The sequence below is a fragment of the Panthera tigris genome, chromosome F3 (genome assembly GCF_018350195.1).
Source record: "Panthera tigris isolate Pti1 chromosome F3, P.tigris_Pti1_mat1.1, whole genome shotgun sequence".
Classification (NCBI taxonomy): Eukaryota; Metazoa; Chordata; class Mammalia; order Carnivora; family Felidae; genus Panthera; species Panthera tigris.
Window position 1 is genome coordinate 15,792,821 of NC_056678.1, and position 5,341 is coordinate 15,798,161.

At 36.7% G+C, this 5,341-nt stretch overlaps 1 pseudogene; it reads right to left on the minus strand.

Annotated features, from left to right (window-relative positions):
- Window positions 1-771: 771 nt before the first annotated feature.
- Window positions 772-2,348, minus strand: LOC102952361 (annotated as a pseudogene).
- Window positions 2,349-5,341: the final 2,993 nt, after the last annotated feature.

Consider the following 5,341-nt stretch of genomic DNA (forward strand, 5'->3'; position numbering starts at 1 on the left):
GTTTTTATATTATTTTTGCTTCCCTTCCCTTACGTTCATCTGTTTTGTATCTTAAATGCCACATATGAGTGAAATCATATGATATTTGTCTTTCTGACTGAACAATTTCTCTGAGCATAATACAGTCCAGTTCTATCCACGTAGTTGCAAATGGCAAGATTTCATTATTTTTGATCACCAAGTAATATTCCGTTGTGTATATATACCACATCTTCTATCCATTCATCTGTTGATGGACATTTGGGCTCTTTCCATACTTTGGCTATTGTTGATAGTGCTGCTATAAACATTGGGATGCATGTGGCCCTTCGAAACAGCACACCTGTATCCCTTGGATAAATACCTAGTAGTGCTAGGATCTTTACCCTATGATTGCTAGATTGTAGGGTAGCTCTATTTTTAATTTTTTGAGGACCCTCCATACTGTTTTCCAGAGTGGCTGCACCAGTTTACATTCCCACCTGCAATCCAAAAGGGTTTCTCTTTCTCCTCCTTTGCAGTGCCTTTTAGTTTGATGCAGCCCCTCTTGTTTATTTTTGTTTCTGTTATCTTTGCTTTTGGTGACAAATTGAAAAAAATCAAGTGCCAAGACCAACATTTGTTATCTCTTATCATGCCACTCTAACAGATGTGAAATGATATCTCATTGTAGTTTTTTTCCTTATTAAAATTTTGTTTTTATGGGTCTCAAATTCTGTGACAGATTTTTGGTCAAGTTGTTTCCATTAAAAAGTACTGCTTTTAAAAACTAGTAACTTAAAACTGCCATATACACAAAAACCCAAATGGTCCACAAAACATTCTCCTTTCCTTCTGAAGGTTTTACAATGCATTGTTATCAGTAACCAGTCTTTTACTATTAAACTTAAAAGGCCAGTTGACACAAACAGTTCTGAGACCGTTCTTCCACCACTGATTAAGACTGGGGTGGCAAGTATTGGGGGTAATATTCATTTAGACTTCTGAGCTTTCTGGGCAGACCTGGTGACCTTGCCAGCTCCAGCTGCCTTATTGGCCCACTGCTTTGATGACACCCACAGCAACTGTCTGTCTCATGTCACAAACAGCAAAAAGGCTCTCAACACAGAAAAGCTTGCCAGCGACCATATCAACAATGGCAACAGCACCAGATTTCAAGAACTTGGGGCCATCTTGCAGCTTTTCTCAAGAACGACAATAAATCTTCAGCTCAGCACACTTGCAAATAATGTGAGCTGTGTGACAATCTACCACAGTGCATATCTGGCACTGATTTGGCCTGGATGGTCCAGGATAATCACCTGAGCCATAAAGCCATCTGCTTCCATTAGTAGGTCGTTTTTGCGGTCATCAGCCACATTGCCACGATGAACATCTTTGACAGATACATACCTGACATTGAAGCCTACGTTGTCCCCAGGAAGAACCTCACTCAAAGCTCCATGGTATATTTCAACAGACTTTACTTCAGTTGTAAAATTGACTGGAGCAAAGGTGACCACCATGCTGGGTGTAAGCACCAGTCTTGGGTGTCTGGGTGGCTCAGTTAGTTGAGCGTCTGACTTTGGCTCAGGTCATGATCTCACAGTCTATGGGTTTGAGCCTCACATCAGGCTTGTGCTGACAGCTCAGAGCCTGGAGCCTGCTTCTGATTCTGTGTCCCCCCTCTCTCTCTGCCCCTCCCCTACTCACATTCTATCTCTCTCTGTCTCTCTCTGTCTCTGTGTCTCTCTCAAAAATAAAAATATACATTAAAAAGATTAAAAAAAAAAAAAAAGAACACCAGTCTCTACCTGGCCCACAGGGACAGTACCAATATCACCAATTTTGTAGACATCCTGGAGGGGCAGACACAAGGGTCAGCTGGATGAGCGGGTAGCCAAATGCAGAACCAGAACTTTAAGCAGTGTGGTTCCACTGTCATTGCCATCTTTACATGTGACTTTCCATCCCTTGAATCAAGGCATGTTAGCACTTGGCTCCGGCAGGTTGTCACCATTCCAACCAGAAACTGGCATAAATGCTACTGTGCTGGGCCTGTACCCAGTTTTCTTAATGTAGGTGCTGACTTCCTTAACGATTTCCTCATATCTCTTCTGGCTGTAGGTAGGGTGGCTCAGTGGAATCCATTTTGTTAACACCAACAATTAGCTGTTTCTCACTGTGGTTTTGGTTTGCATTTCCCTGCTGCTTAGTGATGTTGAGCATCTTTTCATAAATCTTTTGGTAATTTGTAGGCCTTCTTTGTAGAAATGCCTGGTCAAGTTATTCTGCCCAGTTTTAAATGGAATTGTTCTTTTTTTCCTATTGAGTTGTAGGAGTCCTTCATAGTTTGGGGATAGCAACTCCTTATCAGATATATGATATGCAGACATTTTCTACTATTCCATAGGTTGTCTTTTCATTTCGGTGCTTGTTTCTTTTGTTCTGCAGAAGCTTTTTAGTTCAATGTGGCCCCACTCATTTATTTTGTGTTTGTTGTTTGTGCTTTTGGTGTCAAATAAAAAAAGAACTGTTGCCAAGATCAATATCAAAGAGATTTTTCTTCATGTTTTATTCTAGGAGCTTATGGTTTCAAGTTATGCTTAAGTCCTTAGTCTATTTTGAGTTAATTTTTGTAGGTGGTTTAGGATAAGGGTCCCATTTCATTCTTCTGTGTATGGTTATCCAGTTCTCCCAGCACCATTTATTAAAGAGACTGTTCTTTCCCCATTGCATATTCTTGGCTCCTTTGTTGTAAATTGATTGACCGTATATGTTGTGTTTATTTCTGGGACCTCTATTTTGTTCCATTAATTAGAACCTATGTGTCTGTTTTTATGCCAATACCATAGTGTTTGGATCATCATCAGTTTGAAGCTTTGTTCTTCTTTCTCAGAATTGTTTTGGTTAGTTGGGTTCTTGTGATTTCATGCACATTTAGAATGGCTATCACTGAAAACATAAGAGATAACAAGTATTTGTGAGGATGTGTAGTATTTGTGCACTGTTGGAGGGAATATAAATTGGTGCAACCACTATGGAAAATAGTATGGAGATTACTGAAAAAATTTAAAAATAGAACTACCATACGATCCAGAAATCCCACTTCTGGGAATTTATCAAAAAAAAAAAAAAAAATGAAAACACTAACTCAAAAAGGAATCTGCACTCCCATGTTCTTTGCTGCAATAGTCACAATAGCCACAGGGAAACAACCTAAGTATTCATCAGTGGATGACTGGATAAAGAAAATGTGGTATAGTGGAATACTATTCAGCCATTAAAAAAGAAGAAAATCCTGCTATTTGTGACAACATGGATAGAAATTGAGGGTATTATGCTAATTGAGGGTATTAGTTAGAAAAGACAAATGCTGAATGATCTCGTTTATATGTAGAATCTAAAAACATCAAACTCACAGAAACAGAGAGTAGAATGGTGATTACTAGGGGGTGGGGTGGGGAAAGTGGGGAGACATGGTCAAAGGGAACAACCTTTCAGACATAAGATGGTAAGTTCTGAAGAATCTAAGGTACAGCATGGGGACTATAGCTAACAATACTGTATTATAAACTTGAAAGTTGTTAAGGGAATAAATCTCAAATGTTCTCACCACAAAAAATAAATTGTAATTAGATGATGTGACAGAAGTATTAGCTAACACTAGGGTGGTAATCGTTTTGCAAAATATTAGTGTATCAAATCAAAACATTGTATACCTTAATCTTACATAATGTTCCATGTCAATTGTATCTCAATAAAGTTAAAAAATAAAGCCAATCATAATGATTGTCAGCTTGCTGTACTTATGTGACTTTAAGACAGTATTGCCAAAGAATATGGCCAAATAGTTATACAGGGATTAAAATTGAACCATGATTTTGGGTTGTTTAAATAACATGAATTGTTTAAAATGCAAATATATGTGAAAAGCTGTTGTAATTCTCAAATTTTTAGTCATAAAAAAACACTTTTTATGGCAAGTAAAGAGCAGAGGTTCTTAATGACTAACAGGAAATAGACAAAAATAGCAATACATGCTTATACTGAAGTAGAAAGAAATTACATGTGAGAAGAATCTTCCTGAAGGTATATTTATTACTGACCAAATATTAAAAGTTTGTCATTCACTATTTAAAGATATCTTTCTTTTATAACAATTTGCAATTTACAGAAAAGTTACAAGAACATACACAGAATTCCTTCACCAAAACTGTCTTGTCCCGTTATTAACATATCTATGGTCCATTTGTCAAACTTAAGAACATTGGTATAATAATAATAATATTAACTAAACTAAAGACTTTATTCACAGCAGCATTATTGACCATAGCTAAAATGTGGAAGCAACCAAAGTGTTTATCGATGGAGGAAGTGATAAGCAAAATGTGATAGATGCCTACAATGTAAAATTATTCAGCTTTTAAAAATGAGGTAATTTTGTGCTCACTTCAGCAGCACATATATTAAAATAAAAAGGAAGAAATTCTGATATAAGCTACAACATGGATGAATCTTGAAGACACCTTGCTATGTGAAAAAGACTAATACTATGTAATTCCATTTATAGAGTAGTCAAAATTGTACAGACAGAAAGAATGGTAGTTGCCAGGGTCTGGAGGAAGGGTGGAAAGAACAGTTATCTTTTCATGGGTATAGAGTTTCAGTTTCACAAGATGAAAAGAATTACGGAAATGGATAGTGGTGATAGTTGCACATTATGAAAGTATTTAATACTACTGAACGATACACTCAAAAGGGGTTAAGATGGTAAATTTTATGTTATGTGTATTTTACCACAATTTTAAACACTAAAAGAAGAAAAAAGACAACCATTTAGACTCTAGTTTTTGAAAGCGATGTGCTTTGGAGTTGGACGTAGCAAAATCCTAATGGCTGCATGATCTCGGACCCATGATTGAACTTCTCTAAGTCCCAGTCTGTCCTTAATAAAGTGAAGAAAATAATAGCACCTTTCTCATATGGTTCAGGAAAAGATTAAATTATATAAGGCAGGTAAAATTCTTGACACACTGTCCAGTACATAATAAGCACCCAATAAATACTAGATATAATAGCTATATATTCGCTTTTCCTTTCTAAAAGCATTATCAAAACTGTGACACGGTTGTTTCACAGAAACCTCCAGTTACCTTTCTTTTTGCATTCCAGAAAGATCAGAAGAGAGCCTTGAAAGGTGTACATTTATACATGCATATGCATGTATGGATATTTGCATGTATGTAAGTTGGGATGTATTGTGACTTGCTAATCCATGCACATGGTATAGAATTCAAACAGATTTTATACAGAAGCAATTCTGAAAGTGCAATCCAAGGTTCTTGAGATCCTTTGCATAGGTCTGTGAGATGAAAACTAT